The 25761-nt window shown below is 43.6% G+C and overlaps 1 non-coding gene and 1 pseudogene across 1 annotated transcript; both read right to left on the bottom strand.

Moving 5' to 3' along the window:
* Positions 1–3290: 3290 nt before the first annotated feature.
* TRNAM-CAU (transfer RNA methionine (anticodon CAU)) lies at positions 3291–3363 on the bottom strand. The gene has a single exon. It is a non-coding gene; the product is annotated as a tRNA-Met (tRNA).
* A 20879-nt stretch (positions 3364–24242) lies between these two features.
* Positions 24243–25160, bottom strand: LOC145036136 (uncharacterized; annotated as a pseudogene).
* Between the last annotated feature and the right edge of the window lie 601 nt (positions 25161–25761).

Below are 25761 nucleotides of genomic sequence, written 5' to 3'. Positions count from 1 at the left end.
TTGTACAACTACCAATTCAATCTTGAGATTTAGTAAGAATAGCAGACGGTATACTAGTCAGGACTCTTCTTTTCTACGAACAAGTCAGTACTCGCACTATTGGGAGAACATGCGTCAAAGAAGGTCGTTTTCTTTTCCGTCCTCGCACTATTGTACGAATTTATCCCTGTACCTAAAAAAGTCTTTATTTCACGCTGGAGCATTTGCAGGCGACGGGATCTTAGCAGCTTCTTCCCGAGTTGCATTAGCTAAAGTGGATCTACGATCACGGGAACTAATCAATCGGTCTGTTCTGCCCCATAAGCATCTGGATGGTCTACGATCAGTGCTATTCGTACACCCTATGCCTAATTTCGCAACTTCAACCCTTTCCCGCTGTAACTGCGCCTTATTGGCTTCTTTTCAGGCTTGAACAAGCAAGTACGCAAACAGCCTTCGGTTCCTAACAAGCTAAGCACCTACCCCGCTGGCCTGGGGAACTACGAACTACTAGTTTAGCCTATCTGGCCTAACTAGCTCTTTAAAACAACCTGATCGGGACCTCTACCACTCTTGTAGATCACTGAACTATGCGCCTATCTTCGCTTTTCGATCAGCCGTTGCTCCCCGTTCACTTAGCCTACGAACTCCGGCTCACTTCCAGCTTGGATCACTTCTGGCTCGCTTAGCCCTAGCTCGAAACAGCGAACTCACTTCGCCTACGCAACGAAGAGAAGTAGTTTACTTGCTTAGCTCGAACATGCCAACAGCATTCCGTTCACTTACGCAAGATTCACTCGTTTACTTGTTAGCTAGCGCTATTCCACATCTTAGCTTTCAGGGAAGCCCACGGAGCGGTTCTGAAAGAACGTAGTGGTGAATGAAGTTGACTTTGACTTATAGCATTTCTCCTTCTCTTAGCTGAAGGCTTATCCATGAATCCGGACTTGAAGAACTTGAGGGCATAGGATTCAATCCAGCCATAGGTTCTCCCTATGGCTACCTTGTTGCGAACGAAAGACCGGATCTCTATTCTTCCAGCAATCTTCTTTTGATGATAAAAAAGAAAGAAGAGAAAGAACTGGGAGTTGGCGCCTACATAACTTCTTGCTTGCTTACCAAGCCATCCTGGCAAGCTCCTCCAGTTCGATTATGATTCTTGACTTGACTTATTATAAAAACAACTCACTGTCCAAATGAAAGACGATCGATTATCTACCCAAGAAGATAGAGAGTCCCACATACGAGAAAAGGTCACAAATAGAGTTGAACCAAGTAACATTGCAAAGGCATAATGATAGTAGGGTCGGGATATCCCCGCCCTCCGAACCGGACGTGAGGGTCTCCCCTCATCCGGCTCTCTGCAGGGGAATCTCCACTCACTGCTTCCCCTAATATCCTCCCTTTACCACATCATGGGGGTTTACAGGAGATCCCAGAGGCTTGCTCGGAAAGGCTGCTATACCATACCTTTTGACTTAACTCTACTCTAGTAGTCACTAGACTCACTATAGTAGTCCGTCCGGCTGCTCTTGCTGAAATCATTACTCTTCATTCTCCCGTGCTCTAGCAATTGCGCTCCCTAGACCACTACCATGTAGTTAGGTAGGGACAATCAATCCGGGAATCTAGGAATGAATGGGGATCCCTATCAATATCAAAATGAAGAAAATAGAATGAAATAGATTACCTTTCTCTCACTCAATAGATGTATCTGGTCTGATACGGTACAGTACAATACGAGACAATGGAATGCAATGGGATAGATGGTAGAGGGCTGCCTGTGCCCAAAAGCGATGATTCACTTGTCCCCTTGTCCATAGGGACCTCGTGGCATACAACCGAAACGACTCCCGCTAGATAGCCGCCCCTTTCTCTCTTTTTACAGCCTCGTGGACGGACGAAAGAAGGTAAGTTACAGAACGGGGCAGTGAAGGCTCGCGAAGTATACAGCAAGCAAGAGCTTCTCAGCCCCCTATTCTCTTAGTTAAGCGCTAGCGCGCCCCTCTCTCTAAAGGGGCGTAAGCACTTTACTCGCTAGGGGATGGGATTCATTCACTTGCATTCCTGCTAGCACTACAAAAAGCTCCGGTCTTAACGCCCCTACTACTGCTGTGCAGCCTTTCCTCGGGTTCGTAGAGTCGGGTTTCCCGTTTACCCACAACGGAGGAGCCGCCCCCACCAGGCAGGCGGCCACGGGTCATAACGCACTCTTCGCACAACAAATCCACTTTGAAGTTGACTTATTCGCTCGGCCAATCGTCGGAATGTGTACGAGATACCATAAGGGCCCAATATCTCAATAGCACCTTTGTCTAAAGCTTCGAATGAAACTTCATATCCGAAACGCAGGAACGATCTGACTAGAAAGTCATTAAAAACTTGATCGAAGAACCAGCGTTTATTGAAGAAGCTATAGAGTCGATTACAAAAAGTACTAGTTTGAAAGGCTCGTTGGAATTGATCCGCTACTGGATTTACATTATACGCAACAGAAGAACCTGAAGTACTAAACGGAATAGGTATTAGTTTGGTAATGGTTGGAGCAGCAAACTCGGATTCGGCAAGAATCTCATTTTTTGGTAGTACGAAGGGGGAATTGGCCCAAAAATTGGATAGGGGTCAAGACGCTGTCGGGCGCCGGCGGCTGACTCAAGTGCCCCCCGAACCGCGCGAAATGGTCGCCTATTACACGGCTCACTAACTCTGCCTGGGGTGGTGGTACCTATTATTCATCAGCGGGGGCGGTCCGGCGATACGTAGATGACTTTTGGCTGGTACAACCGCTCGATTGTCCACTTCTAATAAACGTAATTGTGCCAATTCCAGTTTTGAACTACCGCAGACTTGTTTCATAGTTTTCAACTGAGCGGCAGACCCAACACGACTGACAGATAAGCCGACGTTAATTAAACTAGGAGTCTAATTTGGTAATGGGCGGTTCATTTTTCTAGTTCATTTTAGGATCGCAACTTCCTGCGCAGTCCGTGCCAGTAGTGATATCCTAATTCAGCTACCTCTCCCACTCATCAAGGCAGAACATTAGAAAGGTAAACTATTGCCAAGAGAGACCGGGGAACGCTCTGCCCCTTCACCTGCAAAAGGATCCGTTACCGGAGTGCTGCGCTTCTCAGGGCCGTTTGAGTCAGAGCAACCCCGCCGGGGCGATCCGGTTACCCGGTTCACTATTATTCTAAAACCATTGAACCGTACTAGCTTCGTTATAGACTTGATACTGAACTGTTCACCATCCGAACATTCACTAGCTGGCAACACAACTTTGACCACCCAAAAAAAGATCTCAAGTGATTAGGCGGGGACAGGATTCGAACCTGTAGTCTTCAGATCATGAGCCTGATGAGTTGACCATTCCTCCACCCCGCTTGATGAATTCCCATTCAAAAAAGGTCAATTAGCTAAGATCGATCAAAAGGTGTGTTAAGCATATAGTCATTGTGGTTACAGACGGGTTCTGTGACAACCCTAAATCTATTACCGTTACAAGTCCCATTTTTCACTAACGGAATACGTCAACGTACGTTATTTTATGTAATATTTGGAATCGTTAATATCCGAATATCTAATTATATGCATGTTTTAATATCATTATAAGTAATATATTCGTACGTGTTAACCTAGTTTAACCTAATAGAGTGGTATTACTATTTCAACCACTTCACCCGGGTAAAAAGTTTTAACCCCGTTAAACTTTAGCATCGGGTAGCCGTGTATCGGGTACAATACTTAAGACATATATAAACACTTGAACACTACAATTGGACTCTTTTACCACCATTACATCTCTCTCTCACTACTTTCTCTCTCTAGACCCGAAATCGACTCCAAATCCGCGAATTCCCGACTTCCAAACGTAAGGATTCATCCCCTAACTTAATCTAATCATACTTTACTGCTTTTAGAGTCCAAAATCATGAGAATCAAAGACCATAAAGGAGTTTATGGCCTAAGAAGCTCCTTAGGCCGTAAACCCCCAAAATCATGCCAAGGGTCAAGTTTTTCCTTCCTTTAAGCTTATGGACTAGTTAAGGCATAAACCTAGGGGACTTTGGACACCAAAACACAAGGATTTGACATGTAAAAAGGAGTTTACGGACCAAGCACATGCTTAGGCCGTAAACACCTCAAACACCCCAAAAACACTTGTATAAAGTCCCAAAAACTCATCTAGGGTGTTTGGCAATTTGGACTTGAAACTAAGGAACACTTAAATGCATCAAACAACTCCATTTGAGGACAAAATGAGGAGTTTACGGCCAAGACTAAGCTTGGGCCGTAAACACCCAAAAATTTGTGTCAAACAAGTCCCTAAACTACCCTAGTGCATGTAAGGAATTTAGTTAAGGCCTTTGGAAGTGTGTTGTACCATTTAACTTCACATTTGGACACAAAATGAAGAGTTTACGGCCAAGGATATTCTTGGGCCGTAAACTCCCCAAAAATGTATGCCAAATTGTCCCAAACTCACTATATGGCCTTCTAGGATTTATCTAAGGTGTATGAGACTTTGTTGTACCATTAAAACATACACATTGAAGGGTTTACAAGAGTTTACGGCCCAAGAACAAGTCTTGGCCGTAAACTCCCCAAAAATGTCACAAATTATGATGTTTAATCCCTTAAAATGGTCCAAGACACATACCACTAAATCAAGGAAGTGAAATAAGACCTTAAACATACACTTTGGAGTGCCACAAGAGTTTACGGCCAAACCTAGGGGGTTTACGGCCGTAAACTCCCAAAGGATGGCTTTTGGGCCATAAACTCCAAGGGAGTGAGCTCGTGGACCCTCCCGTAAATCATTCATGACTTTGTACCACTCCCGGGAACCCCTTCTAGGCCTTAAAACCCCGAAAACGATACTAGAATGTCCAAATACTATAATGAAAGGCACAAGATGATTAACTTCTTGTAAAATACATATTTCATAGGACATTAGGGTCCTAGGAGGTGCTCAAGAGATTATTGGGTACCAAACGCTCAATCGACACTTTTACCCGATTCACCCGATTTCCGCGATCTCAGGTGAGTTCATACCCCTTAATGAACCTTTCAAATGTTTTATATGTTTTAGGGGGGAGATACAAGTTGAATATACATGTATATGAAAAGTTATACAAGACTATTTTTCAGATTTCAGAGTTAATCACATGTGATTCACAATCTGTAGTTCAAATCACATGTGATTTATCACTATGCTTTATAAATAAAACAATTGTTTTCAAAACTATCTTGGATTAACAAACAAGTTTTAAATGTTCCTTTCGTACAATACTTTTGTTAATAAAAACTCTTTATAAGAATGTAATCATACTAATATATTTATATAAGTAAGACTTGAAGGACTTAGGACCGATAGCTCGCCTTATTTCCTGTTTCTTGTTTGATTGTGGGCTTAGGGTAGTGGTTATCCGTCCGAATGTCATTGATTTCTTAGTTATATATCTCATATATTAGTACAGATTATGAGTACTTCTTAATTCATTAATTACCTGAATCACTACTTGATTAGAACCACATACACTAAATTAACTATAATGGGTATAGTTAAGGACTCTATCCCTAGTTTCCACTATTACTCTACACTGCTATAATTCTCTATATTATGAAGCAATACACGAATAAGAGAATACAATACAAGTTATACGAAAGATTACTACACTATAATACAAGAGAATGCACTAATCATGAGATAACTCACTAATCCACTACGGGATACTCTACACGCTATTCACTATGCCCGAAGTTTTCCGACAGGAAGACGACACTATATGTATAGATCTATACGGGGCAGACACTATTGCATCCCGACTGATAACTTCAGTCCGAGCCGCTCAGGCCCAGGGATGCTGATACTCTACTACACTATGCATGACTGGGAAGGTCATGGGGATTCGCTATTACTCACACTATTGGGAATATACTAAGAAAGACACTATAACCGCACTAAAAGACTAAAAGAAAGATGAAGTAATATCCCGAAGTAAATAAGTATCTAATACTAAAGGATGCTGCACCACTATTACATACTCTAAGAATAACTCACTATATTACATTACTTAATGTTCTGGAAAATGTGGGATTTTCTAGGTTTCACCACTAATTATGATTTCAAACTTCAGTTTTCATACTAATGACTCTAATGCTTTTTATACAAGTACCCACACTAAAACTCTTATGAACTCACCAGCTTTATGCTGATATTCTTTTCAAAATAACTTGTATCTTCAGGTCAAAGATAGACAGGTACAGCAGCAGCATTTTTGGAGAAGATGGAGGATACAAGACCCATCTCTTATTTATGTTTACTTTTGGTGTTTGTCAAACTTTACAAAACACACTTGTAAATACACTTACTATGTAAATGAAATGGTTGTATGTTTCTTGCTTTTACTATTATACAATTGTGATGATACTGTACACTACGTCATCCACCCCGAAACGTATTCCGCCGTTATCGGTTTTGGGGTGTGACAGATTGGTATCAGAGCATTGTTTATAGTGAATCAAGTATATCAACCTATAAAAGATATACAAACTATAAACACTTCGGGACTAAAACACTCTGACCAAGAATATATACTGTTAAGTATCTAAAAGATTTAACTAAGTATATGTACACACATCACTATAAAACACAGAAGTCAGTATCATCCTAGAACCAAACAAAAGTATTAAGATTGTTGGATAGCACAATTGAGCTTAGAGACATATAGTCACATTTAGGGGGATGTAGCCTGATCAACTACGTCTTCCTGGAAGTGACTAGCATGTGCCTAAGTTTGGTTGTGGTATTGCAACAAGTCTAAAACTTACCAACACTACCACAATAACGTTAACATTAGAATACTATAGGAGTATTCTGTACCTCTAAAAAAAAACATACATCTGTGAGAACTAAAAAGGGTCGTTACTGATGGAGCAATAGTCGCTAAATGGATACTTTCCGGGTACATGTGACTAGGGCGTCATAGACTTAGAATCTGTGATCTTTGCTTTACTTCCTGTTCCTTGTTTGGTTGTGGATTTAGAGTTAGGGTCACTTATTCGACGGACTATCCTGCCCCAATCACATGTAATTAGTATGCATTATGCAAGTATTGGTCCAACTCGTGACGACCGTCTTATAAGTAATTTAGGTTAGTACGCCTATTAATCCTCTTTTCCCCTTTCTCACATAGATACCATGGCTGGCTTCCACCCTCCTGGCGACCCGTACTACCCAAACCAGGGTAATGGGGGATGGCTCAGTGAAGAGTCGGACGATGATCACCCAATCCCATTGGATGACCACCGAGCAGAAGGCTTTCCGGATAACTCCGACTCCGAGCCAGAAGTTAATAACCTACCCCCTGGAGTCCCAAACCCCAACCCCCGTCCGACATTTCAGGGCCCCACTCCTATGTGGGCCATATCCTTGCACAGATGGAGCGAAGAGTAGGGTCAGCCCACGCCATACAATGGAGACCGAAGTTTCTACAACATAAACAAAGGTGGATCAGCAGATCAGGTTCTGCCCATCATGATCCGAAGGATTGCCAGGAATGTCGAGCAAGGTCAAGCTGCAATAGGTCGAGTTGTGGAAGTGGATGCCAATTCAAATCTCAACACAGTTCGCATCCGCCAACTCGAAGAAGCCATGGACATGACAAGGAGGACTAACGAGGCTCTGCAACACCAGCTGGCTGCATCCCGAGCTGAAGTTAGAGAACTTCGTGCACGCCAAAGGACTCATGATCGACACCTTCAGGAAGCTATGCGTCAGCTAGCAGAACTGAGGATTCACCCGACAAGTAACCGTCGCCAGTAGAAGACGTCTAGCTACCTCTATCTTTTGTTTAATGGATTAACCTATCCACTCTATGTTCCATAGATCTATTATCTGTAAACATTCCTAGCTTGAAAGTACTCTAGTCAAACCTCTAAACTGCCAAACCTTTTCTCTATGGTATGATGTAAGACCTATTGCTAGGTCAAATTTTCATGAACTTGTGTTGCATCATGGATACCAATACATTGGCAGTTGATTTCTCTATTGCTATAACTCTCATCTTGATCTTGGATTATGTTGATTTAGTCCACGAAACACTCTATTTATATTCGCAATAGGCCCTTACTATTTGCTATCATTTCTATACTTCTTCCAGTAAAGGATGCCTCCACGAAAGCGTCCCGCAAGAGGAAGACCTGCAACTCAAACCCCTACTCCACCACCCCCTCCTCCACAGATCGATCCGGTGTTATTTCAAACAGCGGTAACTGCGGCCGTGACAGCAGCCACGGCCCAAATGAATTCTGGGGATGCGAGCGGTGGTAACTCCAGGTTCGGTGAAGTCCATCATCGAGTGCAGGGATGTACTTATAAGGATTTTATGAACTGTAAACCTACCTTCTTCGATGGTACTGGAGGAATTCTGGCATTATCTCGATGGTTCGAAAGAACCGAAGCTGTGTTCGAGATGTGCTCTTGTCCCGAGGAGAGAAAAATCAAGTTCGCTACTGCTACCCTTACCAACAGGGCCTTAACATGGTGGAACGGCCATGTTAGTTCACTTTCCTTGGTCACAGCCAATGCTATGGGCTGGGACACTCTGAAGGACCTCATGAGAGGAGAGTACTGCCCTAGGGGCGAAATTCATAAACTTGAGGAAGAACTCTGGAACCTCAAGATGAAGGGGACCGATATAACAGCTTATACGGCCAGGTTTTGCGACTTGGAAGCTATGTGCCCCAATATGATCCCTACAGAGAACAAGAAGATTGAACGGTACATCTGGGGTTTGGTGCCCCCGTATCAAGGAAATGTTCTAGCTTCACGCCCTACAACTTTTGATAGCGCCAAGGAATTAGCCCAGAGTCTGATCAACCACGAAATCTCCTCCACTCCGGCGATAGCAACCACAACAACCACTGCACCGCCCGCTTCATCTGACAGAAAGAGGAAGCGATGGGATAAGATGAAAGGCAAGAAAACACAAACCTCCTCAAAGGACCAACAAATTGTGGCGGTCCATGCTGCTACCACCCCGACTACTCCAGCTGCTCCAGCCCCGCCAAAAGCTTACAATGGAAACTTGCCCAAGTGTCCCAAGTGCCCTTTCCACCACAACGGCCCCTACCGTGAACTGCAGTGTTCCAACTGCGGTCGAAAAGGCCATACTGTCCGATTTTGTAAGGCCCCTCCCAAACCTATCACGCAGGTTCCTGGTACGGGAGTGACCCCAACTTGTTATGGCTGTGGAGAGGCGGGTCATTTTAAGAGAAACTGTCCAAAGACCACACATGCTGGAGGAACTGGAAGGCTACTCGCTATCGGTCACAATGAAGCGGTAGCAGATCCCACAATAGTCACGGGTACGTTTCTTCTCAACAACTCCTATGCCTGTGTCTTATTTGATAGTGGTGCAGAAAGAAGCTTCGTAAATCATAACTTTAAACACTTACTCAAACAAATCCCTCAACCACTAAAAGAAACATTCGTCGTGGAAATGGCTAATGGGAAAATAGAAAACTCTAGCGAAATCTACATAGGGTGCACTCTTATGTTAGACGATCACTCATTCCCAATCGATCTTATGCCAGTCTCAATCAAAAATTTCGATGTCATTGTTGGTATGGATTGGTTGAGTCTCCATTGCGTCGATATCCTATGTTCCGACAAAGCCATTCGCCTGAACCTTCCAAATGACGAAACCCTCTTGATATATGGAGATAAGCCGAGTACGAGCCTTCGTATCATCTCCAGTGTTCAGGTTCAGAAATACTTACGCAAGGAGTATCGCGCCTTTCTTGCCCATGTCGTTGACACTAACCAGAAATCGAAAGATCCAAAAGACATTCCCGTAGTATGCGATTTCCCTGACGTCTTTCCGGAGGATCTTCCCGGCCTACCACCCAAACGTCAGATTGAGTTCAGAATCGACCTAATTCCAGGAGCTACCCCTGTAGCTAAGTCGCCCTACCGTCTAGCACCTGCCGAAATGCAAGAACTATCTGGCCAACTCAAAGAACTGCTCAGCAAGGGCTTTATAAGACCGAGTTTCTCACCTTGGGGAGCTCCGGTCTTGTTCGTGAAAAAGAAAGATGGATCGTTTCGGATGTGCATCGATTATAGAGAACTCAATAAACTCACGGTTAAAAATCGCTACCCTCTCCCTCGAATCGACGATATGTTTGATCAACTACAAGGAGCAAGTTACTTCTCCAAGATTGACCTTAGATCTGGGTATCATCAGTTACGGGTACTCGAGGAAGATGTTCCGAAGACAGCTTTCCGAACCCGCTACGGACACTTTGAGTTCGTAGTGATGCCCTTTGGACTGACCAACACCCCCGCAGTATTCATGGACTTGATGAATAGAGTGTGTCGTCCATACCTGGATCAGTTCGTCATCGTCTTCATTGACGATATCCTCGTATACTCTCGGAACGAGGAAGAACACAAGGATCACTTACGACGAGTCTTGGAAACGTTGCGATCCGAAAAGTTATATGCGAAGTTCTCTAAGTGCGAGTTCTGGATCCGAAGAGTCGAATTCTTAGGTCACGTGGTTAGTGAAGAAGGAATTCATGTGGATCCCTCCAAGATTAAAGCTATTGAGAACTGGTCAGCACCGAAGACGCCTACGGAAATTCGTCAATTTCTAGGCCTCGCTGGCTACTACCGTAGATTCATTCAAAACCTTTCTCGGATTGCGAAACCTCTCACTATGCTGACACAGAAAGGAGTACCGTTCGACTGGGAGGAAAGACAGGAGAAGGCATTCCAAACCCTGAAGCGAGCCCTATGCACCGCACCAGTATTATCCTTTCCCGAAGGGACAGAAGATTTTGTCGTATACTGTGATGCATCCAACCAGGGGCTCGGTTGTGTCTTGATGCAACGGGGTAAGGTTATCGCATATGCCTCGAGACAGCTAAAGACCCATGAGGCGAACTACACTACTCACAACCTCGAGTTAGGAGCAGTTGTCTTTGCACTAAAAATTTGGAGACACTACTTATATGGGACGAAGAGTGTGGTGTACACTGATCATAAAAGCCTTCAACACATAATGAACCAAAAAGAACTCAACATGAGGCAGCATCGATGGGTCGAGCTACTTAACGATTACGACTGTGAAATTAGATATCACCCGGGAAAAGCCAATGTAGTAGCAGATGCACTGAGCAGGAAGGAGTATGCCGGTCGAAAGACTAAGTCGTTGACGATGACTATCCATTCGCATCTCTCCACACAGATCAAAGAGGCTCAGCTGGAAGCCTTAAAGCCCGAGAACGTGTTGGGAGAATCTCTACGTGGAATGGATAAAAATTTGGAGGTAAAGGGTGACGGAGCCTACTACTTCATGGACCGAATCTGGACTCCACGCCATGGAGGTTTTAGAGATTTGGTTATGAGGGAAGCGCATAACACTCGCTACTCCATCCACCCGGGTTCAGATAAGATGTATCTGGATCTCAAAAAGCTATACTGGTGGCCAAACATGAAAGCGGAGATCGCCACATTTGTGAGTAAGTGCCTCACTTGCGCGAAAGTCAAGGTTGAATATCAGAAGCCATCAGGACTTCTCCAACAACCTGAGATACCAGAATGGAAGTGGGAGCGGATCACAATGGACTTTATAACCAAACTTCCCAAGACAACGGGTGGATTAGATACTATTTGGGTCATTGTCGATAGGTTGACTAAGTCCGCACATTTCCTACCCATCAAGGAAACGGACAAGATGGAGAAACTCACTAGAACATACATTAAAAAAATAGTACGACTACATGGCGTCCCTATCTCTATTATCTCAGACAGAGATAGTAGATTCACCTCTAGGTTCTGGCAATCGTTGCAAGAAGCACTAGGGACGAGGCTGGACATGAGTACAGCCTACCATCCGCAGACCGACGGACAGAGTGAGAGGACGATTCAAACCTTAGAGGATATGCTGCGAGCTTGTATAATTGACTTCGGTAAGTCATGGGACACACACTTACCTCTTGTGGAATTTTCTTATAATAATAGTTATCATACGAGCATCAAGGCAGCCCCATTCGAAGCCCTCTACGGCCGCAAGTGTAGATCCCCTCTGTGCTGGGCTGAGGTGGGTGACACTCAACTAGCTAAAGGAAGAGTTCCTAACAGCTCTCTCACTGGTCCGGAGATCATTCGAGAAACGACCGAGAAGATTGTACAGATACGCGAACGACTTAAAGCCGCTAGGGATCGACAGAAAAGCTACGCCGATAAACGAAGAAAACCCTTGGAATTCCAGGTGGGAGATCGAGTCATGTTGAAGGTCTCACCCTGGAAGGGCACGATACGCTTTGGAAAGCGTGGAAAGTTGAACCCAAGGTACATAGGGCCTTTTGAGATTCTCGCTAGAATCGGCCCCGTAGCTTATAAACTCAACCTACCTCACGAACTAAGCAACATACACCCTACCTTTCACGTCTCTAACTTGAAGAAATGCCTGTCAGACGAGACACTCGTAATTCCCCTTGACGAGATTGAGGTCAATGAGAGCCTCAACTTCGTGGAAGAACCTGTTGAGATTATGGATCGAGAAGTAAAACGAACGAAGCAAAGTCGTATCCCAATTATGAAAGTTCGGTGGAACGCCAAACGAGGACCGGAATTCACTTGGGAACGCGAAGACCAAATGAAACTCAAATACCCCCATCTCTTCGCGTAGTTGTACTGCAACTCTTATATGTATGAATTCTAAAATTTCGGGACGAAATTCCCCTAACGGGGGGATGATGTGACAACCCTAAATCTATTCCCGTTACAAGTCCCATTTTTCACTAACGGAATACGTCAACGTACGTTATTTTATGTAATATTTGGAATCGTTAATATCCGAATATCTAATTATATGCATGTTTTAATATCATTATAAGTAATATATTCGTACGTGTTAACCTAGTTTAACCTAATAGAGTGGTATTACTATTTCAACCACTTCACCCGGGTAAAAAGTTTTAACCCCGTTAAACTTTAGCATCGGGTAGCCGTGTATCGGGTACAATACTTAAGACATATATAAACACTTGAACACTACAATTGGACTCTTTTACCACCATTACATCTCTCTCTCACTACTTTCTCTCTCTAGACCCGAAATCGACTCCAAATCCGCGAATTCCCGACTTCCAAACGTAAGGATTCATCCCCTAACTTAATCTAATCATACTTTACTGCTTTTAGAGTCCAAAATCATGAGAATCAAAGACCATAAAGGAGTTTATGGCCTAAGAAGCTCCTTAGGCCGTAAACCCCCAAAATCATGCCAAGGGTCAAGTTTTTCCTTCCTTTAAGCTTATGGACTAGTTAAGGCATAAACCTAGGGGACTTTGGACACCAAAACACAAGGATTTGACATGTAAAAAGGAGTTTACGGACCAAGCACATGCTTAGGCCGTAAACACCTCAAACACCCCAAAAACACTTGTATAAAGTCCCAAAAACTCATCTAGGGTGTTTGGCAATTTGGACTTGAAACTAAGGAACACTTAAATGCATCAAACAACTCCATTTGAGGACAAAATGAGGAGTTTACGGCCAAGACTAAGCTTGGGCCGTAAACACCCAAAAATTTGTGTCAAACAAGTCCCTAAACTACCCTAGTGCATGTAAGGAATTTAGTTAAGGCCTTTGGAAGTGTGTTGTACCATTTAACTTCACATTTGGACACAAAATGAAGAGTTTACGGCCAAGGATATTCTTGGGCCGTAAACTCCCCAAAAATGTATGCCAAATTGTCCCAAACTCACTATATGGCCTTCTAGGATTTATCTAAGGTGTATGAGACTTTGTTGTACCATTAAAACATACACATTGAAGGGTTTACAAGAGTTTACGGCCCAAGAACAAGTCTTGGCCGTAAACTCCCCAAAAATGTCACAAATTATGATGTTTAATCCCTTAAAATGGTCCAAGACACATACCACTAAATCAAGGAAGTGAAATAAGACCTTAAACATACACTTTGGAGTGCCACAAGAGTTTACGGCCAAACCTAGGGGGTTTACGGCCGTAAACTCCCAAAGGATGGCTTTTGGGCCATAAACTCCAAGGGAGTGAGCTCGTGGACCCTCCCGTAAATCATTCATGACTTTGTACCACTCCCGGGAACCCCTTCTAGGCCTTAAAACCCCGAAAACGATACTAGAATGTCCAAATACTATAATGAAAGGCACAAGATGATTAAATTCTTGTAAAATACATATTTCATAGGACATTAGGGTCCTAGGAGGTGCTCAAGAGATTATTGGGTACCAAACGCTCAATCGACACTTTTACCCGATTCACCCGATTTCCGCGATCTCAGGTGAGTTCATACCCCTTAATGAACCTTTCAAATGTTTTATATGTTTTAGGGGGGAGATACAAGTTGAATATACATGTATATGAAAAGTTATACAAGACTATTTTTCAGATTTCAGAGTTAATCACATGTGATTCACAATCTGTAGTTCAAATCACATGTGATTTATCACTATGCTTTATAAATAAAACAATTGTTTTCAAAACTATCTTGGATTAACAAACAAGTTTTAAATGTTCCTTTCGTACAATACTTTTGTTAATAAAAACTCTTTATAAGAATGTAATCATACTAATATATTTATATAAGTAAGACTTGAAGGACTTAGGACCGATAGCTCGCCTTATTTCCTGTTTCTTGTTTGATTGTGGGCTTAGGGTAGTGGTTATCCGTCCGAATGTCATTGATTTCTTAGTTATATATCTCATATATTAGTACAGATTATGAGTACTTCTTAATTCATTAATTACCTGAATCACTACTTGATTAGAACCACATACACTAAATTAACTATAATGGGTATAGTTAAGGACTCTATCCCTAGTTTCCACTATTACTCTACACTGCTATAATTCTCTATATTATGAAGCAATACACGAATAAGAGAATACAATACAAGTTATACGAAAGATTACTACACTATAATACAAGAGAATGCACTAATCATGAGATAACTCACTAATCCACTACGGGATACTCTACACGCTATTCACTATGCCCGAAGTTTTCCGACAGGAAGACGACACTATATGTATAGATCTATACGGGGCAGACACTATTGCATCCCGACTGATAACTTCAGTCCGAGCCGCTCAGGCCCAGGGATTCTGATACTCTACTACACTATGCATGACTGGGAAGGTCATGGGGATTCGCTATTACTCACACTATTGGGAATATACTAAGAAAGACACTATAACCGCACTAAAAGACTAAAAGAAAGATGAAGTAATATCCCGAAGTAAATAAGTATCTAATACTAAAGGATGCTGCACCACTATTACATACTCTAAGAATAACTCACTATATTACATTACTTAATGTTCTGGAAAATGTGGGATTTTCTAGGTTTCACCACTAATTATGATTTCAAACTTCAGTTTTCATACTAATGACTCTAATGCTTTTTATACAAGTACCCACACTAAAACTCTTATGAACTCACCAGCTTTATGCTGATATTCTTTTCAAAATAACTTGTATCTTCAGGTCAAAGATAGACAGGTACAGCAGCAACATTTTTGGAGAAGATGGAGGATACAAGACCCATCTCTTATTTATGTTTACTTTTGGTGTTTGTTAAACTTTACAAAACACACTTGTAAATACACTTACTATGTAAATGAAATGGTTGTATGTTTCTTGCTTTTACTATTATACAATTGTGATGATACTGTACACTACGTCATCCACCCCGAAACGTATTCCGCCGTTATCGGTTTTGGGGTGTGACAGGTTCAGTTTGCGATTAGACTAAGAACCTTCTCCATCTAAGAAAGCTGCTTCACTTCTCCCCCTGTCATGTATTGGCTCTCTCTCTTTCCGCTGATAGAGGAGTTAGCTAGTTTGCATTCCTCTATCTTCATCTCTAATACTAATAGGCGACAATCACCAACTTCATCACTGCCTTCTTGTGACACATCGATTGTGTTCCCACCCAATTCACTATTTCAGAGCTCTATCCCTTTCTGGGTCTAGTTTTCCTCTCACCCGGAAGGTGGCTAACTCCTTGGTCTTACGGGCCGCTTACGCTAACTCAAGCAGGTAGCGGGAGGGACATCTTAGGCAGTAGAATCGAGCGGTGTCGTTCATTGACTACATACGAGTTTATGAATAAATGAAATGGCCTCATCTATTGTAGCGATACGAACTAAGAAGCAATAGTAAAAGAAGCAATCATCTCCGGGGAGTAAGATGATAGTCTGGACAGGTTCTTGGAGGCCTCTAAATAGCACGGGTCCAAGCTTGATTGATTGATTCTTTTCAAAGAAGCTCCTGTAACCAATCTAAGCATTAGCATTTTCACCCTTCTTGAAAGAAGTCCTCTAACTAGATCAGCAAAGTAGGTAGCATCGCTCAATTGATTCTATAACTCACCATAGCAAGGTAAGCAGCTCTGTCTGAGTCGTTACTAACAACCGAGAAGCCAGTCTCTCAGCTGATAGCTCATCGGATCATGCAGCTCCTGATCAGGTCATAGAAAGAAGGAAGTCCGAACTCAAAGTCAGTGTCTGAGCCAGCTGTCCTTAGTAGATTGGAAGCCAGATAAGGAAGTCTGGTCTAGCTCTCGAAAGTGGAAGGCAGAAAAAGGATAGCTGAAAGTGGGGAAAGTAGGGCTACTCACATTGATTTACAACCAAAAATCCTTTCTTGAAAATGACATCTTCGTGAAATAGAGAAAGCCGCCTCGTCTCCAACTGAGGTCTTCTCGCCCGCTGCCAGGAAGATTCGATCCCAACGACCGCCTCGCAAGACCTCTGTACTTTTCTCTTGCCTTTCCTTATTTTCATTTCAGGAAATCCACTTCTTTACTAGAGAGAACTCGATTTGAAGCTTTCATTCCTCTTCGGGTGGTTTGCTTTCTCTTTATTTAGCTATTGAGCAAAAAGAGTTCGCTACCTTTCTGCATCAATCTTGTTTTCGGGGGGTTCGTAAGCTGCAAGAAAGGAGAGAGAGAGGCAGGCTATCTCTTTTTTGAAGTCAGTGCTTGTATTTGGTCGTCCAGTTCTTCCGGGAGGAAAGGGGCATTCTTCACTCCTTCGCGACGCCTCTATGTACTACATAAGGGGCGGACTAAGGGCCCATTGGTTCTACCTTCTTTTCTTTGTCGGCGACAAGGGATCTCTCAACCCCCGCTAAGCATCCATAGCTAAATGGTTCAACATTTGAAGTTCTTTCCAAATGGTTCAACATTTGAAGTTCTTTCCTTGGTCTTCATTCAGTGAAAGGAGTGAAGCTTTCCGCAGCTGGAAAGCGGAGACCCACGAAGGCGAGATGATCCTAAAGCGAGAATGAAGCTAGAGCCATTACTTGACCAAGAACGTGAGAGGATTGAACACACCTTCCCCGGACCGGGTGGATACAGTTTTTGACCCTTCCCAGGATTGAACTACGGGATCGATCTCTTATTTACCAAGATATGAAAGCCACGAGCCACTTTCTTTCGATGTGCTGTCATGATCACGTTCTCAGTTTCGTACGAGATTCCCAATTTAGCTTACGGGGTCAAAGTCTTCTTTGGACTTTTCCAATTCTATTTCTTTTTCATCAATCGGGGCGAGAGGGAGCTGCTTCGAGGAGGCGACACCCACTAGTTTTGTCCGGATCAAACTCTCCCCAAAGCAGGTAGGTGAGAAGGGCTCGGCTCCATGCAGGTCTTTCACCAACGGCTGGCACTGAATTAGCGCGATGCGAAAGAGTCCGGGCTTAGTCGGCGGGGATAAGATTCTATTCTCGGAGTCAGAACTACTCCTATGCAAGGCTGTCGTCTCATGCTACTAGGGCGGCTCCCTTCTCTTTAATCAATTAGGGGTGGTAGGCACCTGTAAAGAAGATCGCTTCTATTACTACACAAGTCGATAAGCCCGAACTCTAACAACTTCAAGGACTAGGAAGGCCCCTTTTTACTCATCCGGATTTCCCTTTCATATAGGTGCTCCAGAAAGAAGATTGGATTCGACAAGAGTCTCAGCGAGAATAGGCAGCTTTAGCATCAAGCACATCATCATACCGACAGTCATCCGAACGAGAGTCTCCCATTTGAATTCCCTAAGCAAGCTCTCCTCTTCCACGTTGCTGGAAAGGGCTTAGCCGCCTTTGGACAAGGACCCTTGGACCATTTACCCGGCCTCTCTATCCAGCTTTTTTCCTTCAACGACTCTAAGAAATAATGGTCTCGAACATAGGGGAATTCAGATGAAAGCTCCGGTCCTTGAATGAACGACTTAGCCCCTTGCACACTAAGGTGCCTTAGCCTATCCATACACAGCCACACCCATAGGGGAGCGCCTGCCCAACTATCCGATCTTGTTTTCCCTTTCCGGGTAGATCTTCTCATTGACAACAATAGGTATCGGCCATAACCAAAGAAATTCTTTTTCAAAGGAGGTAATTCGTTCGCTCCAAACACGACTTGCTTGTAATTTATCCTTCAATCCCAAAAAAGCAAGAATGAATGACCAAACCCGACCCAATTTCCTTATTTTCTTATTCCCGCCAGGCGCTGTTAAGCCCTTCACCTCCTTCTGATGATCATTCCACTTCTTCGCCGCGGGAACATCTCTCTACTTAAAAGAGGGAACGAAGGCCTCGACCAATCATCGTGAAGAGAACCAATAAGAGCCAAAGGAGGTGATGAAAAGACCTTCTCTCTGGCCCCCTTTTCTTGCAGCTTTCGGACTTGGCCGGTCATGAAGAAGATCATCCTCGCTCGGTCACGGGTAGATAAATAAAGGAAAAAGCCTTCTCTGGAGCATGCTCATGACAAGATCCCGAACTCCTACTTTGAAGGTTGGCAGCTGCAAGACCCAAGTCAATGTCTTAAGTCGGGCCTTCGACGGCGGCATGGAAGAAAGAAAGTAGTTTTGTTCTAAAGTCGAGATTTTGAAACTATAGAAGACCATCTTCGCGAGAAAGGTCTCGATCCCTTCCCACCTTAGATCGAGCTGGCATGGCAGCCGGGGCTTCTTCCCCGGAAATCATTCCCATCCAGCCGGACTTTGAAAGTCGATCTAGCGGTGCCTTTCCCTATCGCCTTCTTTTTGATAGTCGTAAGCTAGAGCCCCTATGGTATGGTGGCATCAAAAGCTAACCATTAGGTTCGTATTGCCAATTTGAGTACTTTTTCCACTAAGCGAGAAGGGCCCTCAATCGGACGAGCGCAAATCACTCATTTTCTCAAGTGGGAAAGACGCTTTGATATGGCTGGATCTACTACGCAAGTAGCATACTCGGATCAAGCAGCATCTCTTTTGGTTCAAAGCAAGTCCAGGAATATCTGACAGGTTGGGCGGACGGTCTCTCAAGCGATTCTTCCAATCTTTTGCATCTTGTGGTGAAGGGAAGCCCAGTTATTAGTAGCAAAAAGAGAAAGATGAAGGGCTTCGCTCCCAGGTTGATGGATCAAGAAATGAATGAAAGGTTGGAAGATCCTGCCCAGGGGGAGAAGTCTCAATGGGATGCATTTGCAGAGAGAAAGAGAGATGCCACTGCTACCAAAGGTGCACCCCGACAAAGCTACACTGCCTGAGGAATCATCCTATTTTCTCATATGAAGTCTATCAGCGGTGCTATTTACTATTCTTTCTAGTTCTGACTTGGGAAGCTGATCTCGATCTCAAGAGAAGCGTGACGATCATTCAAAAGGAGAAGGATCGGACAAAAGAATGTGGTGACGACGGCCCGGGTGGATAGGATGGGATTCTGACCTCCACACCTGGACGGAGTGGTGACTTTGAGAGGTAGAGAGATTTTAAGCCTAAGTAGAGATCTTTCTTCAAATTCTTGGTCTTGCAGGTTGGTGACCGATCAATCAGTCTCTATGACCGGATCCAGTCTGAGAGATGAGCTAGCTTTCTTTCGGGTGTGAGTGGAGCAGAATGAGTGTGAATTAAGGGTGTGATTACTTTGATGGAAAGAGTAGCACTCCCGATAAATCGATATCCGGGGGAAGGAAATCCATATCCCTCTAATAGTAGCAGACTACGAAGTTGAAAATCGAAGGGGAACCAGAAATCTTGATCCATGGTCCCTCGGCTTGAAGTTGAAGCAGACGTCCAGAGGTGCCTTTCTTGATGGAATGAAAGAAATGCCGACCTATAATTCCTGGTCATGAAGTGGAAAAGAAAGAAGTAGCATGGAAAGGAGGTGCGCTGGAAGTGGAAAGATTTTTTATTTCTAAATTTCGTATTAAGATGGATTTGATTTCAAGCCTTCTCTTTTCTTTGCTTTACAGAATTTATCTTTCTATCTATCAGTGAAGACTGAATTTAGGATTTGGCAATTATTGATGGAATTCCTTCCTTCTTTCTTGAAGTGATAGAATTCTTTATTTATTTCAGATATGATGGAATTGATATCGCCGTGAAATCTTTCTTTTTTTATTGCTTTCTTTTGACTCCTTACGTATACTTCACTCGTTGGGTTCGGTTGTCAGTTTCAAATCTTGAACCAGAATTGATCGATAGAAGTGCTTAAGCTGGAGGTGGAAGCATGAGTTCAGAGTTAACATCGAAGGATGAAAAAAGACCCCCGGTTGAAGTGCCATCAAATCCAAAGGGCACATGTAGCCATGACATGAAATACAAAGGGCTAGCCAACAAATGATAAGAAGGGCACGCACGTGAAGCAAGGGGATGGAGGGCAGCCGTCCGGCGATTGAGGACCGCACATATCAAAGATAAAGAATATGAAAACCGAGACTATTTAAGTAGAACTCGGATATACTAACCGGGAGGCCGAGTTGAAAGTAAGGCTTTAAGCTAATTAAGATAGACAATACAATAGATGCTATCTAACTAAGATTTTCAGTCTTAAGCTAATCAGTATTGGTAAGACGGGTACGTAGACGTACAACAGAGGTTTTCTAGTCTTTTAATTGAATATAGGGGGCAGGGGAATCTAGTAAGAAAGAAAGAGAAAAAGGATAGAAGTCTCACAGGAATTCGATCCAACCCCGGTTTGAGCATCTCCCTAGCCTACCTACTTTCGAAGCTATCCTTTTGTCTCTCTATCCTTGCTAACGAGAACCTGTGAGACGGCTAGTATACAAGAGTATTCACCACTAATATCTCAGGCACGGTTGTGCGAGATGCGTGAATCGCAATGCTAGTCGTAAGAGATCATTTCTAGTTTAGCAAGGAGAAGGAAGCAATCGGAGAGATCTTCTTTTAAGGACAGGAACGAGCATAGACAGAGGAGAGAGTTAGAGTGACTCGTTAAAGACAAGAGAAGAAGAAGTCAACGGTTACCAGTTCCGTTAGCCGATTAGCAAGCGGTACCCGAGGAACAGGCTTAGTCAGAGATTCAAAGAGTTGGGTTAGCGATCCTCCTTAACAGAGTCGGGAAAGGGATAGATAAACAGAGTCGGGGTCATAGTACTGAGCCGGTTTAGTTAGACCTTACCTTTAATTTACCCTTTGTCTTTTAGCTAATGGTAATAGTTTCAAAGATAGACGTGTCACATAATCACAGAAATAAGGAAATAAAGTGAGTGAAGGAGTGACTCTCGGGGATAGGCACGACTGAACAGACTCAAATGCATAAGTATACTTTAGGAGATCCTATGGAAAGACAATAAGGCGTCAACAGTGCCGTCTAGCGCCTTTTAGGCTTAGTCACGTCTCCCCAGATAAGGAAGCAAAGCCATAGCACGAGAGAGAAGGCGTTCCTTCGCCGTTTTATTTCGAGGAAGCGCTCAAGTCGAGACTATTATATGTCAATAGAGAAAGCGGATTCAGAAAGAAAGCGAGTCCTTTTAGTCTGTAATCATGTAAAAGAGGGTTTCAACTAGACTACGGGTTGTTATTCTAGTAGACATAACCCGAAAGCCGCGCAAACCAGATCACTCTAGACTTTTTACACTTGCTCAATCTCTAAAGCTAATTCGGAAACTTTGGAATGGGAGTAAAGCCCGGCAAACCAATCTCGATAGTAAGCATTGGGCGGGCGATAGGGAGGACGGTCTCTGGATTTCTTTCTGCTGGCAAGGCATAAGAGTTGTTACCTATGGCCTGTGTGGTCTTGGAATTACCCAATGAATGTCTCCTAACGCCGCGACGGGGACCGGTAGAAGCAGACACAAATTGACTCACTACATGAACTGCATAAGCGGACGAATAGCAGTAATATATACCAGACCCTTATTACCTCCGTAGAAGTCACATTCTGGGGAGGCTCGGCTTCTACCCAGGGCAGAAGGTGGAGAAGGCTGGGCCGTAGCTACTATACTAGGATAAAAGTATGACCTCTTTAAGATCTGTGATAGATCTTTCCGATGATATCCATGGCCCACCCTCGAAATGGCCAAGGCTTTATAATCGGGTATAACTCGGAAGCCGGCTTGTGCTGGATTCCTGCATACCTCTGGCAGGCATCGCAGCTCTTAGCATGTGCTATGTAATCTGCAAGGACCGTAGGCCAGTAGTGGCCATGTCTCCGGATCTCTCGAATTTCCCTCAGCGCGCTCGATCTACCTATCTTTTTGAGTTTGATTGGTTTTCGCTCCAGCTGACCTTTCCATTTAATCACTGACAAAACCTACCTTTCCATTTTTCTTACCCTATGAGCTTTCAGCAAAGGACAGATTTCTTGGTCCATTGACATCGATCAAAGAAATAGACCTCCTTCTTTCACTTTTTTCGTTGTCTTCCAATTCAAATAGCCCCATTAAGTGAGTGTTCCGTGAGAAAAGAGAGGCTGACATCTTTTCTTATCTATCTATTTTCGTAAATGAAGAAGATAAGTGAGAGCTTACTGACTGCATCTTCTAAGAAGGGCTTGGAAGAAGAAATAGAATCTCCTTTCTTTTTCGAGAAAAGGTCCCATCCTTCAATATCATGATTGGGTCGACCATGCCAGATCATGAGTGAAATATCATGATCGGCTCGACTAGGCCAGATCATGAGTGAATAGAAAATAGAAAATGTACATAGCAGTTCCAGCTGAAATACTTGGAATAATTCTACCACTTCTACTAGGAGTAGCCTTTTTAGTGCTAGCTGAACGTAAAGTAATGGCTTTTGTGCAACGTCGAAAGGGTCCTGATGTAGTGGGATCATTTGGATTGTTACAACCTCTAGCAGATGGTTTTAAATTGATTATAAAAGAACCTATTTCACCAAGTAGTGCAAATTTCTCCCTTTTTAGAATGGCTCCAGTGGCTACATTTATGTTAAGTCTGGTCGCTCGGGCCGTTGTACCTTTTGATTATGGTATGGTATTGTCAGATCCGAACATAGGGCTACTTTATTTGTTTGCCATATCTTCGCTAGGTGTTTATGGAATTATTATAGCAGGTCGGTCTAGTAATTAGGGGGCGGCCGTTCGGTCGCCTATGATACTAGGACCAATAGGTCAAAAATGGGTTTGTGCCGCAGGTGTTGAACGATCCACTCTACACAGGTGTGGGCTTACAGGGCTCATAAAGCCTTTCATTCATCAATAGGGCCCTGGTCGGTCACTTTTATGGGCCGGGATCGATAAGTGGAATGGAAGTCATAAAAAAAATATCTTGATCTTCGCACCTCAGATCAAGAGGAAGGGTAGCTTGTCAAGCTGGCCTAAAATTTGAATTATTATTAATTATTATATATATAAATATATATAATTAATATATAAATAAAAACGTTGTCTTTTAACCGGCTGTTCTTCTTTGTCAACGCTACTAAGGACCTACAGGTTCGCAATAATTCAAATTGGTTATTTTAAAAAGAAAAGGCGCTATTTAGCCCTACATTAGTAGAAGTAAGCGGCTGAGTTAGCCTAGCCTACCCTAAAAGTGGTATAGTAGGGTATAGTAGGCGAGCGAGTTAGCGAAGACGCTTAGGCTAATAGAAAAGAGAGCGTCGGTGCGTAGCCTTCATTCTACTACGCTACGAAAAGGTTACGAAATCACTTAGCTCGACGTTAGGAGAGTCAAGGGGGAACGCCATACCTACATAGAAGAACCGCTGTTCGCTGACTTTCTAAGGTATAACCTTTCGCCCCCTACTGAAAAGGGGAAATTAGCTTTGCACCACTGATAGACTACTTAAGATTCAATTCAAAAGGCCCTACTTAGTTTCGCAAGCCTTTGTCATTGTCAGTCTACTAAGTAGGGCCTGAAGCCCCCTGTGAATCCGTAAATCTGAGGAGCATGCCGCAACAAAAGGATGGTCCCCTATGCATTTCATTCTTTCCGGAAGGGAAAAAAAGAAGTACCCCCCATCATAGTGAACCCCTCCTTGTGATCGGGATGAGGTAGATGCCTCCCAGCCGGGGGCGGATCGAATCGGAGTTTCCTTAGGTAGCCACCGACCTACAGTTATCCTTAAACTTCCGTGCTTGGTGGAGAAGAAGCGAACAAAGTTACGCTCGCTTGCTGTCTTGTTCTCTGTCGCGAACTGGGATCGCTCGCCAGCTAGGTCAGATTGGAGCAACATTGTATGAGAACATATTACCCATATTCGGGGACAAGGGGCGAAACGACCTCTCGATCTACTTACTGCAGCCCAGGAAGAAAAACGTCGTCTAGGCGTTACCTGTTGCTCCGATCTCCCCTACGCCTAGGGCGTTGTCTGGGCCCACCAAGAGCCATAGTTAGTTGCTGTTTCCATTTGGTAGTTTTTTTATCGTTGTTGATACCAGCAAGACCCAGCCAGATGATGTCTGCTGGTTGGTAGTGAGAGGACTCTTAGTACCTGCATACCCAAAAGGGGGCGCTGGTTCAAAAACAAGAATTTTTATCTTTCTTGCTCTCCCTTAGCAGTGGGAAAGGAGTCTATCTATCTGCCTAGCTTTGGTAGATTTCCCCCAACGCAATCCACAGAAATTCCACGAATCCCTTGGTGGATAAGTCCGACGACTCAGCAGCAGTGCGGAATTTTCTTTCTCGTCTGCTGGATCTGATCTATAGTTAGGGGCAATACATACCAAAAGGTTCGAAGAAGGATAATGAGTGAAGATCTGCCCCAGCCAAGTCGTCGACCGCTGCGGTACCTGAACTGAATGCTCTGAGGTTGAAAGGCAAGTAGATAAGCAGATTCCTACCTGTATTTTTCTTGTCTCGATTCGTCCACTGCTGCTACTGATAATGGAAAAGGTTATTAAGTTTACTTCTTTGCCTTCTTGAAGGTGGTTGGGCATTAACCAACACAACAGTGAAACCCGGTCCAGCTTTCGCTCCCTCCGCTTCCTCAGGGCCCTCACTTCCTCACTCAACTCACTCAGACGCTCGCCTCACGTCACTTCGCTCGCCTTGGGAGGAAGGCTACTGACGGTAGCGAATCTCAGAATACGAAGAAGATCAGAAAGGCCATCATAAGAGCAAACAAGGCAATGGCTTCCGTGAGAGCAAAGCCTAAAATGGCATAACCAAACAATTTAGTATCCAATTCCGGACTCCGTGCTACTGAATGGATCAACGAACTGAATATCTTTCCAATTCCGACTGCTGCTCCAGCTAAAGCAATTGTAGCAGTTCCAGCACCGATTTGAAACCCTCCATAACATCTTTCAAAGTTATCATTTCAGTCTATTAATTGGAAGCAGTATTTTTCTTCTTGAAAGCGAGTTAAGTGGCTCTCAGGGGCACGAACGGTATAACAATAAGTACTGATTCGACTAGCTCGAACGTGGGGAACGAATGCTTGAATGTGAACAAATAGTTGACTCTTGCAAGTTTGTGGCCAGCGATCACCCTCTAAGCTGCTTGATAACGAACTAAAGGGCTCGAAGCTATAGAAGC

The sequence above is a fragment of the Lactuca saligna genome, chromosome 3, assembly GCF_052625555.1.
Source record: "Lactuca saligna cultivar CGN05327 chromosome 3, ASM5262555v1, whole genome shotgun sequence".
Classification (NCBI taxonomy): domain Eukaryota; kingdom Viridiplantae; phylum Streptophyta; class Magnoliopsida; order Asterales; family Asteraceae; genus Lactuca; species Lactuca saligna.
This window is presented reverse-complemented; position numbering and strand designations above follow the sequence as displayed.